This window comes from Eleutherodactylus coqui, chromosome 3 (genome assembly GCF_035609145.1).
Source record: "Eleutherodactylus coqui strain aEleCoq1 chromosome 3, aEleCoq1.hap1, whole genome shotgun sequence".
NCBI lineage: Eukaryota > Metazoa > Chordata > Amphibia > Anura > Eleutherodactylidae > Eleutherodactylus > Eleutherodactylus coqui.
The window spans coordinates 98649479-98661656 of NC_089839.1; the positions used below are offsets into that span (position 1 = coordinate 98649479).

The window sequence follows — 12178 nt, forward strand, 5'->3', positions numbered from 1 at the left end:
TGCGACTGTGTGTTTATAGCATTCTTTTTATCCTAGGAGCAAATTGTTAATCATGATCCCTACCATGATCATATGTGCTTTACGCACATAACAGTCTTCAAAACCTTGGATGAAAGAATCGATTTTTGTGTCTAAATGTTTAAACTGCACAAGGAAATAGATGAAATTGAACCAAATTCTGAAAACCGCATCAAAGAGCATTGTATGGCCAACATTTGCATCCGATTGGGAGCAGAAACGGGATAGTTTTACACTAGGATGGCCGAGTGGTTAAGGCGTTGGACTTAAGATCCAATGGATATGTATCCGCGTGGGTTCAAACCCCACTCCTGGTATAGGTTTTAGCCGGGGAGCTCTGCAAGCTAGGAATCGTAGAGCAACACAAAAGATCCTGCTGCAGGTCTCTTTGCCAATAATTTTTTTCTCAATCTGAATCCTGCGACTGTGTGTTTATAGCATTCTTTTTATCCTAGGAGCAAATTGTTAATCATGATCCCTACCATGATCATATGTGCTTTACGCACATAACAATCTTCAAAACCTTGGATGAAAGAATCGATTTTTGTGTCTAAATGTTTAAACTGCACAAGGAAATAGATGAAATTGAACCAAATTCTGAAAACCACATCAAAGAGCATTGCATGGCCAACATTTGTATCCGATTGGGAGTAAAAACAGGACAGTCTTCCACCAGGATGGCCGAGTGGTTAAGGCGTTGGACTTAAGATCCAATGGATATGTATCCGCGTGGGTTCAAACCCCACTCCTGGTATAGGTTTTAGCCGGGGAGCTCTGCAAGCTAGGAATCGTAGAGCAACACAACAGATCCTGCTGCAGGTCTCTTTGCCAATAAATTTTTTCTCAATCTGAATCCTGTGACTGTGTGTTTATTACATTCTTTTTATCCTAGGAGCAAATTGTTAATCATGATCCCTACCATGATCATATGTGCTTTACGCACATTACAATCTTAAAACTTTGGATGAAAGAATCGATTTTTGTGTCTAAATGTTTAAACTGCACAAGGAAAAAGATGAAATTGAACCAAATTCTGAAAACCGCATCAAAGAGCATTGCATGGCCAACATTTGTATCCGATTGGGAGCAAAAGCAAGACAGTCTTTCACCAGGATGGCCGAGTGGTTAAGGCGTTGGACTTAAGATCCAATGGATATGTATCCGCGTGGGTTCAAACCCCACTCCTGGTATAGGTTTTAGCCGGGGAGCTCTGCAAGCTAGGAATCGTAGAGCAACACAAAAGATCCTGCTGCAGGTCTCTTTGCCAATAATTTTTTTCTCAATCTGAATCCTGCGACTGTGTGTTTATAGCATTCTTTTTATCCTAGGAGCAAATTGTTAATCATGATCCCTACCATGATCATATGTGCTTTACGCACATAACAGTCTTCAAAACCTTGGATGAAAGAATCGATTTTTGTGTCTAAATGTTTAAACTGCACAAGGAAATAGATGAAATTGAACCAAATTCTGAAAACCGCATCAAAGAGCATTGTATGGCCAACATTTGCATCCGATTGGGAGCAAAAACAGGATAGTTTTACACCAGGATGGCCGAGTGGTTACGGCGTTGGACTTAAGATCCAATGGATATGTATCCGCGTGGGTTCAAACCCCACTCCTGGTATAGGTTTTAGCCGGGGAGCTCTGCAAGCTAGGAATCGTAGAGCAACACAACAGATCCTGCTGCAGGTCTCTTTGCCAATAATTTTTTTCTCAATCTGAATCCTGCGACTGTGTGTTTATAGCATTCTTTTTATCCTAGGAGCAATTGTTAATCATGATCCCTACCATGATCATATGTGCTTTACGCACATAACAATCTTCAAAACCTTGGATGAAAGAATCGATTTTTGTGTCTAAATGTTTAAACTGCACAAGGAAATAGATGAAATTGAACCAAATTCTGAAAACCGCATCAAAGAGCATTGCATGGCCAACATTTGTATCCGATTGGGAGCAAAAACAGAACAGTCTTCCACCAGGATGGCCGAGTGGTTAAGGCGTTGGACTTAAGATCCAATGGATATGTATCCGCGTGGGTTCAAACCCCACTCCTGGTATAGGTTTTAGCCGGGGAGCTCTGCAAGCTAGGAATCGTAGAGCAACACAACAGATCCTGCTGCAGGTCTCTTTGCCAATAAATTTTTTCTCAATCTGAATCCTGTGACTGTGTGTTTATTACATTCTTTTTATCCTAGGAGCAAATTGTTAATCATGATCCCTACCATGATCATATGTGCTTTACGCACATTACAATCTTAAAACTTTGGATGAAAGAATCGATTTTTGTGTCTAAATGTTTAAACTGCACAAGGAAATAGATGAAATTGAACCAAATTCTGAAAACCGCATCAAAGAGCATTGTATGGCCAACATTTGCATCCGATTGGGAGCAAAAACAGGACAGTCTTCCACCAGGATGGCCGAGTGGTTAAGGCGTTGGACCTAAGATCCAATGGATATGTATCCGCGTGGGTTCAAACCCCACTCCTGGTATAGGTTTTAGCCGGGGAGCTCTGCAAGCTAGGAATCGTAGAGCAACACAACAGATCCTGCTGCAGGTCTCTTTGCCAATAAATTTTTTCTCAATCTGAATCCTGTGACTGTGTGTTTATTACATTCTTTTTATCCTAGGAGCAAATTGTTAATCATGATCCCTACCATGATCATATGTGCTTTACGCACATTACAATCTTAAAACTTTGGATGAAAGAATCGATTTTTGTGTCTAAATGTTTAAACTGCACAAGGAAAAAGATGAAATTGAACCAAATTCTGAAAACCGCATCAAAGAGCATTGCATGGCCAACATTTGTATCCGATTGGGAGCAAAAGCAAGACAGTCTTTCACCAGGATGGCCGAGTGGTTAAGGCGTTGGACTTAAGATCCAATGGATATGTATCCGCGTGGGTTCAAACCCCACTCCTGGTATAGGTTTTAGCCGGGGAGCTCTGCAAGCTAGGAATCGTAGAGCAACACAACAGATCCTGCTGCAGGTCTCTTTGCCAATAATTTTTTTCTCAATCTGAATCCTGCGACTGTGTGTTTATAGCATTCTTTTTATCCTAGGAGCAAATTGTTAATCATGATCCCTACCATGATCATATGTGCTTTACGCACATAACAGTCTTCAAAACCTTGGATGAAAGAATCGATTTTTGTGTCTAAATGTTTAAACTGCACAAGGAAATAGATGAAATTGAACCAAATTCTGAAAACCGCATCAAAGAGCATTGTATGGCCAACATTTGCATCCGATTGGGAGCAAAAACAGGATAGTTTTACACCAGGATGGCCGAGTGGTTAAGGCGTTGGACTTAAGATCCAATGGATATGTATCCGCGTGGGTTCAAACCCCACTCCTGGTATAGGTTTTAGCCGGGGAGCTCTGCAAGCTAGGAATCGTAGAGCAACACAACAGATCCTGCTGCAGGTCTCTTTGCCAATAATTTTTTTCTCAATCTGAATCCTGCGACTGTGTGTTTATAGCATTCTTTTTATCCTAGGAGCAATTGTTAATCATGATCCCTACCATGATCATATGTGCTTTACGCACATAACAATCTTCAAAACCTTGGATGAAAGAATCGATTTTTGTGTCTAAATGTTTAAACTGCACAAGGAAATAGATGAAATTGAACCAAATTCTGAAAACCGCATCAAAGAGCATTGCATGGCCAACATTTGTATCCGATTGGGAGCAAAAACAGAACAGTCTTCCACCAGGATGGCCGAGTGGTTAAGGCGTTGGACTTAAGATCCAATGGATATGTATCCGCGTGGGTTCAAACCCCACTCCTGGTATAGGTTTTAGCCGGGGAGCTCTGCAAGCTAGGAATCGTAGAGCAACACAACAGATCCTGCTGCAGGTCTCTTTGCCAATAAATTTTTTCTCAATCTGAATCCTGTGACTGTGTGTTTATTACATTCTTTTTATCCTAGGAGCAAATTGTTAATCATGATCCCTACCATGATCATATGTGCTTTACGCACATTACAATCTTAAAACTTTGGATGAAAGAATCGATTTTTGTGTCTAAATGTTTAAACTGCACAAGGAAATAGATGAAATTGAACCAAATTCTGAAAACCGCATCAAAGAGCATTGTATGGCCAACATTTGCATCCGATTGGGAGCAAAAACAGGACAGTCTTCCACCAGGATGGCCGAGTGGTTAAGGCGTTGGACTTAAGATCCAATGGATATGTATCCGCGTGGGTTCAAACCCCACTCCTGGTATAGGTTTTAGCCGGGGAGCTCTGCAAGCTAGGAATCGTAGAGCAACACAACAGATCCTGCTGCAGGTCTCTTTGCCAATAAATTTTTTCTCAATCTGAATCCTGTGACTGTGTGTTTATTACATTCTTTTTATCCTAGGAGCAAATTGTTAATCATGATCCCTACCATGATCATATGTGCTTTACGCACATTACAATCTTAAAACTTTGGATGAAAGAATCGATTTTTGTGTCTAAATGTTTAAACTGCACAAGGAAAAAGATGAAATTGAACCAAATTCTGAAAACCGCATCAAAGAGCATTGCATGGCCAACATTTGTATCCGATTGGGAGCAAAAGCAAGACAGTCTTTCACCAGGATGGCCGAGTGGTTAAGGCGTTGGACTTAAGATCCAATGGATATGTATCCGCGTGGGTTCAAACCCCACTCCTGGTATAGGTTTTAGCCGGGGAGCTCTGCAAGCTAGGAATCGTAGAGCAACACAAAAGATCCTGCTGCAGGTCTCTTTGCCAATAATTTTTTTCTCAATCTGAATCCTGCGACTGTGTGTTTATAGCATTCTTTTTATCCTAGGAGCAAATTGTTAATCATGATCCCTACCATGATCATATGTGCTTTACGCACATAACAGTCTTCAAAACCTTGGATGAAAGAATCGATTTTTGTGTCTAAATGTTTAAACTGCACAAGGAAATAGATGAAATTGAACCAAATTCTGAAAACCGCATCAAAGAGCATTGTATGGCCAACATTTGCATCCGATTGGGAGCAAAAACAGGATAGTTTTACACCAGGATGGCCGAGTGGTTACGGCGTTGGACTTAAGATCCAATGGATATGTATCCGCGTGGGTTCAAACCCCACTCCTGGTATAGGTTTTAGCCGGGGAGCTCTGCAAGCTAGGAATCGTAGAGCAACACAACAGATCCTGCTGCAGGTCTCTTTGCCAATAATTTTTTTCTCAATCTGAATCCTGCGACTGTGTGTTTATAGCATTCTTTTTATCCTAGGAGCAATTGTTAATCATGATCCCTACCATGATCATATGTGCTTTACGCACATAACAATCTTCAAAACCTTGGATGAAAGAATCGATTTTTGTGTCTAAATGTTTAAACTGCACAAGGAAATAGATGAAATTGAACCAAATTCTGAAAACCGCATCAAAGAGCATTGCATGGCCAACATTTGTATCCGATTGGGAGCAAAAACAGAACAGTCTTCCACCAGGATGGCCGAGTGGTTAAGGCGTTGGACTTAAGATCCAATGGATATGTATCCGCGTGGGTTCAAACCCCACTCCTGGTATAGGTTTTAGCCGGGGAGCTCTGCAAGCTAGGAATCGTAGAGCAACACAACAGATCCTGCTGCAGGTCTCTTTGCCAATAAATTTTTTCTCAATCTGAATCCTGTGACTGTGTGTTTATTACAATCTTTTTATCCTAGGAGCAAATTGTTAATCATGATCCCTACCATGATCATATGTGCTTTACGCACATTACAATCTTAAAACTTTGGATGAAAGAATCGATTTTTGTGTCTAAATGTTTAAACTGCACAAGGAAATAGATGAAATTGAACCAAATTCTGAAAACCGCATCAAAGAGCATTGTATGGCCAACATTTGCATCCGATTGGGAGCAAAAACAGGACAGTCTTCCACCAGGATGGCCGAGTGGTTAAGGCGTTGGACTTAAGATCCAATGGATATGTATCCGCGTGGGTTCAAACCCCACTCCTGGTATAGGTTTTAGCCGGGGAGCTCTGCAAGCTAGGAATCGTAGAGCAACACAACAGATCCTGCTGCAGGTCTCTTTGCCAATAAATTTTTTCTCAATCTGAATCCTGTGACTGTGTGTTTATTACATTCTTTTTATCCTAGGAGCAAATTGTTAATCATGATCCCTACCATGATCATATGTGCTTTACGCACATTACAATCTTAAAACTTTGGATGAAAGAATCGATTTTTGTGTCTAAATGTTTAAACTGCACAAGGAAAAAGATGAAATTGAACCAAATTCTGAAAACCGCATCAAAGAGCATTGCATGGCCAACATTTGTATCCGATTGGGAGCAAAAGCAAGACAGTCTTTCACCAGGATGGCCGAGTGGTTAAGGCGTTGGACTTAAGATCCAATGGATATGTATCCGCGTGGGTTCAAACCCCACTCCTGGTATAGGTTTTAGCCGGGGAGCTCTGCAAGCTAGGAATCGTAGAGCAACACAAAAGATCCTGCTGCAGGTCTCTTTGCCAATAATTTTTTTCTCAATCTGAATACTGCGACTGTGTGTTTATAGCATTCTTTTTATCCTAGGAGCAAATTGTTAATCATGATCCCTACCATGATCATATGTGCTTTACGCACATAACAGTCTTCAAAACCTTGGATGAAAGAATCGATTTTTGTGTCTAAATGTTTAAACTGCACAAGGAAATTGATGAAATTGAACCAAATTCTGAAAACCGCATCAAAGAGCATTGTATGGCCAACATTTGCATCCGATTGGGAGCAAAAACAGGATAGTTTTACACCAGGATGGCCGAGTGGTTAAGGCGTTGGACTTAAGATCCAATGGATATGTATCCGCGTGGGTTCAAACCCCACTCCTGGTATAGGTTTTAGCCGGGGAGCTCTGCAAGCTAGGAATCGTAGAGCAACACAACAGATCCTGCTGCAGGTCTCTTTGCCAATAATTTTTTTCTCAATCTGAATCCTGCGACTGTGTGTTTATAGCATTCTTTTTATCCTAGGAGCAAATTGTTAATCATGATCCCTACCATGATCATATGTGCTTTACGCACATAACAGTCTTCAAAACCTTGGATGAAAGAATCGATTTTTGTGTCTAAATGTTTAAACTGCACAAGGAAATAGATGAAATTGAACCAAATTCTGAAAACCGCATCAAAGAGCATTGTATGGCCAACATTTGCATCCGATTGGGAGCAAAAACAGGATAGTTTTACACCAGGATGGCCGAGTGGTTAAGGCGTTGGACTTAAGATCCAATGGATATGTATCCGCGTGGGTTCAAACCCCACTCCTGGTATAGGTTTTAGCCGGGGAGCTCTGCAAGCTAGGAATCGTAGAGCAACACAACAGATCCTGCTGCAGGTCTCTTTGCCAATAATTTTTTTCTCAATCTGAATCCTGCGACTGTGTGTTTATAGCATTCTTTTTATCCTAGGAGCAATTGTTAATCATGATCCCTACCATGATCATATGTGCTTTACGCACATAACAATCTTCAAAACCTTGGATGAAAGAATCGATTTTTGTGTCTAAATGTTTAAACTGCACAAGGAAATAGATGAAATTGAACCAAATTCTGAAAACCGCATCAAAGAGCATTGCATGGCCAACATTTGTATCCGATTGGGAGCAAAAACAGAACAGTCTTCCACCAGGATGGCCGAGTGGTTAAGGCGTTGGACTTAAGATCCAATGGATATGTATCCGCGTGGGTTCAAACCCCACTCCTGGTATAGGTTTTAGCCGGGGAGCTCTGCAAGCTAGGAATCGTAGAGCAACACAACAGATCCTGCTGCAGGTCTCTTTGCCAATAAATTTTTTCTCAATCTGAATCCTGTGACTGTGTGTTTATTACATTCTTTTTATCCTAGGAGCAAATTGTTAATCATGATCCCTACCATGATCATATGTGCTTTACGCACATTACAATCTTAAAACTTTGGATGAAAGAATCGATTTTTGTGTCTAAATGTTTAAACTGCACAAGGAAAAAGATGAAATTGAACCAAATTCTGAAAACCGCATCAAAGAGCATTGCATGGCCAACATTTGTATCCGATTGGGAGCAAAAGCAAGACAGTCTTTCACCAGGATGGCCGAGTGGTTAAGGCGTTGGACTTAAGATCCAATGGATATGTATCCGCGTGGGTTCAAACCCCACTCCTGGTATAGGTTTTAGCCGGGGAGCTCTGCAAGCTAGGAATCGTAGAGCAACACAAAAGATCCTGCTGCAGGTCTCTTTGCCAATAATTTTTTTCTCAATCTGAATCCTGCGACTGTGTGTTTATAGCATTCTTTTTATCCTAGGAGCAAATTGTTAATCATGATCCCTACCATGATCATATGTGCTTTACGCACATAACAGTCTTCAAAACCTTGGATGAAAGAATCGATTTTTGTGTCTAAATGTTTAAACTGCACAAGGAAATAGATGAAATTGAACCAAATTCTGAAAACCGCATCAAAGAGCATTGTATGGTCAACATTTGCATCCGATTGGGAGCAAAAACAGGATAGTTTTACACCAGGATGGCCGAGTGGTTAAGGCGTTGGACTTAAGATCCAATGGATATGTATCCGCGTGGGTTCAAACCCCACTCCTGGTATAGGTTTTAGCCGGGGAGCTCTGCAAGCTAGGAATCGTAGAGCAACACAACAGATCCTGCTGCAGGTCTCTTTGCCAATAATTTTTTTCTCAATCTGAATCCTGCGACTGTGTGTTTATAGCATTCTTTTTATCCTAGGAGCAAATTGTTAATCATGATCCCTACCATGATCATATGTGCTTTACGCACATAACAGTCTTCAAAACCTTGGATGAAAGAATCGATTTTTGTGTCTAAATGTTTAAACTGCACAAGGAAATAGATGAAATTGAACCAAATTCTGAAAACCGCATCAAAGAGCATTGTATGGCCAACATTTGCATCCGATTGGGAGCAAAAACAGGATAGTTTTACACCAGGATGGCCGAGTGGTTAAGGCGTTGGACTTAAGATCCAATGGATATGTATCCGCGTGGGTTCAAACCCCACTCCTGGTATAGGTTTTAGCCGGGGAGCTCTGCAAGCTAGGAATCGTAGAGCAACACAACAGATCCTGCTGCAGGTCTCTTTGCCAATAATTTTTTTCTCAATCTGAATCCTGCGACTGTGTGTTTATAGCATTCTTTTTATCCTAGGAGCAATTGTTAATCATGATCCCTACCATGATCATATGTGCTTTACGCACATAACAATCTTCAAAACCTTGGATGAAAGAATCGATTTTTGTGTCTAAATGTTTAAACTGCACAAGGAAATAGATGAAATTGAACCAAATTCTGAAAACCGCATCAAAGAGCATTGCATGGCCAACATTTGTATCCGATTGGGAGCAAAAACAGAACAGTCTTCCACCAGGATGGCCGAGTGGTTAAGGCGTTGGACTTAAGATCCAATGGATATGTATCCGCGTGGGTTCAAACCCCACTCCTGGTATAGGTTTTAGCCGGGGAGCTCTGCAAGCTAGGAATCGTAGAGCAACACAACAGATCCTGCTGCAGGTCTCTTTGCCAATAAATTTTTTCTCAATCTGAATCCTGTGACTGTGTGTTTATTACATTCTTTTTATCCTAGGAGCAAATTGTTAATCATGATCCCTACCATGATCATATGTGCTTTACGCACATTACAATCTTAAAACTTTGGATGAAAGAATCGATTTTTGTGTCTAAATGTTTAAACTGCACAAGGAAAAAGATGAAATTGAACCAAATTCTGAAAACCGCATCAAAGAGCATTGCATGGCCAACATTTGTATCCGATTGGGAGCAAAAGCAAGACAGTCTTTCACCAGGATGGCCGAGTGGTTAAGGCGTTGGACTTAAGATCCAATGGATATGTATCCGCGTGGGTTCAAACCCCACTCCTGGTATAGGTTTTAGCCGGGGAGCTCTGCAAGCTAGGAATCGTAGAGCAACACAAAAGATCCTGCTGCAGGTCTCTTTGCCAATAATTTTTTTCTCAATCTGAATCCTGCGACTGTGTGTTTATAGCATTCTTTTTATCCTAGGAGCAAATTGTTAATCATGATCCCTACCATGATCATATGTGCTTTACGCACATAACAGTCTTCAAAACCTTGGATGAAAGAATCGATTTTTGTGTCTAAATGTTTAAACTGCACAAGGAAATAGATGAAATTGAACCAAATTCTGAAAACCGCATCAAAGAGCATTGTATGGCCAACATTTGCATCCGATTGGGAGCAAAAACAGGACAGTCTTTCACCAGGATGGCCGAGTGGTTAAGGCGTTGGACTTAAGATCCAATGGATATGTATCCGCGTGGGTTCAAACCCCACTCCTGGTATAGGTTTTAGCCGGGGAGCTCTGCAAGCTAGGAATCGTAGAGCAACACAACAGATCCTGCTGCAGGTCTCTTTGCCAATAATTTTTTCTCAATCTGAATCCTGTGACTGTGTGTTTATTACATTCTTTTTATCCTAGGAGCAAATTGTTAATCATGATCCCTACCATGATCATATGTGCTTTACGCACATTACAATCTTAAAACTTTGGATGAAAGAATCGATTTTTGTGTCTAAATGTTTAAACTGCACAAGGAAAAAGATGAAATTAAACCAAATTCTGAAAACCGCATCAAAGAGCATTGCATGGCCAACATTTGTATCCGATTGGGAGCAAAAGCAAGACAGTCTTTCACCAGGATGGCCGAGTGGTTAAGGCGTTGGACTTAAGATCCAATGGATATGTATCCGCGTGGGTTCAAACCCCACTCCTGGTATAGGTTTTAGCCGGGGAGCTCTGCAAGCTAGGAATCGTAGAGCAACACAAAAGATCCTGCTGCAGGTCTCTTTGCCAATAATTTTTTTCTCAATCTGAATCCTGCGACTGTGTGTTTATAGCATTCTTTTTATCCTAGGAGCAAATTGTTAATCATGATCCCTACCATGATCATATGTGCTTTACGCACATAACAGTCTTCAAAACCTTGGATGAAAGAATCGATTTTTGTGTCTAAATGTTTAAACTGCACAAGGAAATAGATGAAATTGAACCAAATTCTGAAAACCGCATCAAAGAGCATTGTATGGCCAACATTTGCATCCGATTGGGAGCAAAAACAGGACAGTCTTTCACCAGGATGGCCGAGTGGTTAAGGCGTTGGACTTAAGATCCAATGGATATGTATCCGCGTGGGTTCAAACCCCACTCCTGGTATAGGTTTTAGCCGGGGAGCTCTGCAAGCTAGGAATCGTAGAGCAACACAACAGATCTTGCTGCAGGTCTCTTTGCCAATAATTTTTTTCTCAATCTGAATCCTGCGACTGTGTGTTTATAGCATTCTTTTTATCCTAGGAGCAATTGTTAATCATGATCCCTACCATGATCATATGTGCTTTACGCACATAACAATCTTCAAAACCTTGGATGAAAGAATCGATTTTTGTGTCTAAATGTTTAAACTGCACAAGGAAATAGATGAAATTGAACCAAATTCTGAAAACCGCATCAAAGAGCATTGCATGGCCAACATTTGTATCCGATTGGGAGCAAAAACAGAACAGTCTTCCACCAGGATGGCCGAGTGGTTAAGGCGTTGGACTTAAGATCCAATGGATATGTATCCGCGTGGGTTCAAACCCCACTCCTGGTATAGGTTTTAGCCGGGGAGCTCTGCAAGCTAGGAATCGTAGAGCAACACAACAGATCCTGCTGCAGGTCTCTTTGCCAATAAATTTTTTCTCAATCTGAATCCTGTGACTGTGTGTTTATTACATTCTTTTTATCCTAGGAGCAAATTGTTAATCATGATCCCTACCATGATCATATGTGCTTTACGCACATTACAATCTTAAAACTTTGGATGAAAGAATCGATTTTTGTGTCTAAATGTTTAAACTGCACAAGGAAAAAGATGAAATTGAACCAAATTCTGAAAACCGCATCAAAGAGCATTGCATGGCCAACATTTGTATCCGATTGGGAGCAAAAGCAAGACAGTCTTTCACCAGGATGGCCGAGTGGTTAAGGCGTTGGACTTAAGATCCAATGGATATGTATCCGCGTGGGTTCAAACCCCACTCCTGGTATAGGTTTTAGCCGGGGAGCTCTGCAAGCTAGGAATCGTAGAGCAACACAAAAGATCCTGCTG

At 41.0% G+C, this 12178-nt stretch overlaps 28 non-coding genes across 28 annotated transcripts; all 28 read left to right on the top strand.

Moving 5' to 3' along the window:
* Positions 1–252: 252 nt before the first annotated feature.
* TRNAL-UAA (transfer RNA leucine (anticodon UAA)) lies at positions 253–335 on the top strand. The gene has a single exon. It is a non-coding gene; the product is annotated as a tRNA-Leu (tRNA).
* A 354-nt stretch (positions 336–689) lies between these two features.
* Positions 690–772, top strand: TRNAL-UAA (transfer RNA leucine (anticodon UAA)). The gene has a single exon. It is a non-coding gene; the product is annotated as a tRNA-Leu (tRNA).
* Positions 773–1125: 353 nt separating this feature from the next.
* On the top strand, positions 1126–1208 carry TRNAL-UAA (transfer RNA leucine (anticodon UAA)). Its single transcript has one exon. It is a non-coding gene; the product is annotated as a tRNA-Leu (tRNA).
* Positions 1209–1562: 354 nt separating this feature from the next.
* TRNAL-UAA (transfer RNA leucine (anticodon UAA)) lies at positions 1563–1645 on the top strand. The gene has a single exon. It is a non-coding gene; the product is annotated as a tRNA-Leu (tRNA).
* A 353-nt stretch (positions 1646–1998) lies between these two features.
* On the top strand, positions 1999–2081 carry TRNAL-UAA (transfer RNA leucine (anticodon UAA)). Its single transcript has one exon. It is a non-coding gene; the product is annotated as a tRNA-Leu (tRNA).
* A 353-nt stretch (positions 2082–2434) lies between these two features.
* On the top strand, positions 2435–2517 carry TRNAL-UAA (transfer RNA leucine (anticodon UAA)). The gene has a single exon. It is a non-coding gene; the product is annotated as a tRNA-Leu (tRNA).
* Positions 2518–2870: 353 nt separating this feature from the next.
* TRNAL-UAA (transfer RNA leucine (anticodon UAA)) lies at positions 2871–2953 on the top strand. The gene has a single exon. It is a non-coding gene; the product is annotated as a tRNA-Leu (tRNA).
* A 354-nt stretch (positions 2954–3307) lies between these two features.
* On the top strand, positions 3308–3390 carry TRNAL-UAA (transfer RNA leucine (anticodon UAA)). The gene has a single exon. It is a non-coding gene; the product is annotated as a tRNA-Leu (tRNA).
* Positions 3391–3743: 353 nt separating this feature from the next.
* Positions 3744–3826, top strand: TRNAL-UAA (transfer RNA leucine (anticodon UAA)). Its single transcript has one exon. It is a non-coding gene; the product is annotated as a tRNA-Leu (tRNA).
* A 353-nt stretch (positions 3827–4179) lies between these two features.
* TRNAL-UAA (transfer RNA leucine (anticodon UAA)) lies at positions 4180–4262 on the top strand. The gene has a single exon. It is a non-coding gene; the product is annotated as a tRNA-Leu (tRNA).
* Positions 4263–4615: 353 nt separating this feature from the next.
* On the top strand, positions 4616–4698 carry TRNAL-UAA (transfer RNA leucine (anticodon UAA)). Its single transcript has one exon. It is a non-coding gene; the product is annotated as a tRNA-Leu (tRNA).
* A 354-nt stretch (positions 4699–5052) lies between these two features.
* On the top strand, positions 5053–5135 carry TRNAL-UAA (transfer RNA leucine (anticodon UAA)). The gene has a single exon. It is a non-coding gene; the product is annotated as a tRNA-Leu (tRNA).
* A 353-nt stretch (positions 5136–5488) lies between these two features.
* TRNAL-UAA (transfer RNA leucine (anticodon UAA)) lies at positions 5489–5571 on the top strand. The gene has a single exon. It is a non-coding gene; the product is annotated as a tRNA-Leu (tRNA).
* A 353-nt stretch (positions 5572–5924) lies between these two features.
* On the top strand, positions 5925–6007 carry TRNAL-UAA (transfer RNA leucine (anticodon UAA)). Its single transcript has one exon. It is a non-coding gene; the product is annotated as a tRNA-Leu (tRNA).
* A 353-nt stretch (positions 6008–6360) lies between these two features.
* TRNAL-UAA (transfer RNA leucine (anticodon UAA)) lies at positions 6361–6443 on the top strand. Its single transcript has one exon. It is a non-coding gene; the product is annotated as a tRNA-Leu (tRNA).
* Positions 6444–6797: 354 nt separating this feature from the next.
* Positions 6798–6880, top strand: TRNAL-UAA (transfer RNA leucine (anticodon UAA)). Its single transcript has one exon. It is a non-coding gene; the product is annotated as a tRNA-Leu (tRNA).
* Positions 6881–7234: 354 nt separating this feature from the next.
* TRNAL-UAA (transfer RNA leucine (anticodon UAA)) lies at positions 7235–7317 on the top strand. The gene has a single exon. It is a non-coding gene; the product is annotated as a tRNA-Leu (tRNA).
* Positions 7318–7670: 353 nt separating this feature from the next.
* Positions 7671–7753, top strand: TRNAL-UAA (transfer RNA leucine (anticodon UAA)). The gene has a single exon. It is a non-coding gene; the product is annotated as a tRNA-Leu (tRNA).
* Positions 7754–8106: 353 nt separating this feature from the next.
* Positions 8107–8189, top strand: TRNAL-UAA (transfer RNA leucine (anticodon UAA)). The gene has a single exon. It is a non-coding gene; the product is annotated as a tRNA-Leu (tRNA).
* A 354-nt stretch (positions 8190–8543) lies between these two features.
* TRNAL-UAA (transfer RNA leucine (anticodon UAA)) lies at positions 8544–8626 on the top strand. Its single transcript has one exon. It is a non-coding gene; the product is annotated as a tRNA-Leu (tRNA).
* Positions 8627–8980: 354 nt separating this feature from the next.
* TRNAL-UAA (transfer RNA leucine (anticodon UAA)) lies at positions 8981–9063 on the top strand. Its single transcript has one exon. It is a non-coding gene; the product is annotated as a tRNA-Leu (tRNA).
* A 353-nt stretch (positions 9064–9416) lies between these two features.
* On the top strand, positions 9417–9499 carry TRNAL-UAA (transfer RNA leucine (anticodon UAA)). Its single transcript has one exon. It is a non-coding gene; the product is annotated as a tRNA-Leu (tRNA).
* Positions 9500–9852: 353 nt separating this feature from the next.
* Positions 9853–9935, top strand: TRNAL-UAA (transfer RNA leucine (anticodon UAA)). Its single transcript has one exon. It is a non-coding gene; the product is annotated as a tRNA-Leu (tRNA).
* A 354-nt stretch (positions 9936–10289) lies between these two features.
* On the top strand, positions 10290–10372 carry TRNAL-UAA (transfer RNA leucine (anticodon UAA)). The gene has a single exon. It is a non-coding gene; the product is annotated as a tRNA-Leu (tRNA).
* Positions 10373–10724: 352 nt separating this feature from the next.
* On the top strand, positions 10725–10807 carry TRNAL-UAA (transfer RNA leucine (anticodon UAA)). Its single transcript has one exon. It is a non-coding gene; the product is annotated as a tRNA-Leu (tRNA).
* A 354-nt stretch (positions 10808–11161) lies between these two features.
* On the top strand, positions 11162–11244 carry TRNAL-UAA (transfer RNA leucine (anticodon UAA)). The gene has a single exon. It is a non-coding gene; the product is annotated as a tRNA-Leu (tRNA).
* A 353-nt stretch (positions 11245–11597) lies between these two features.
* Positions 11598–11680, top strand: TRNAL-UAA (transfer RNA leucine (anticodon UAA)). The gene has a single exon. It is a non-coding gene; the product is annotated as a tRNA-Leu (tRNA).
* Positions 11681–12033: 353 nt separating this feature from the next.
* On the top strand, positions 12034–12116 carry TRNAL-UAA (transfer RNA leucine (anticodon UAA)). The gene has a single exon. It is a non-coding gene; the product is annotated as a tRNA-Leu (tRNA).
* Positions 12117–12178: the final 62 nt, after the last annotated feature.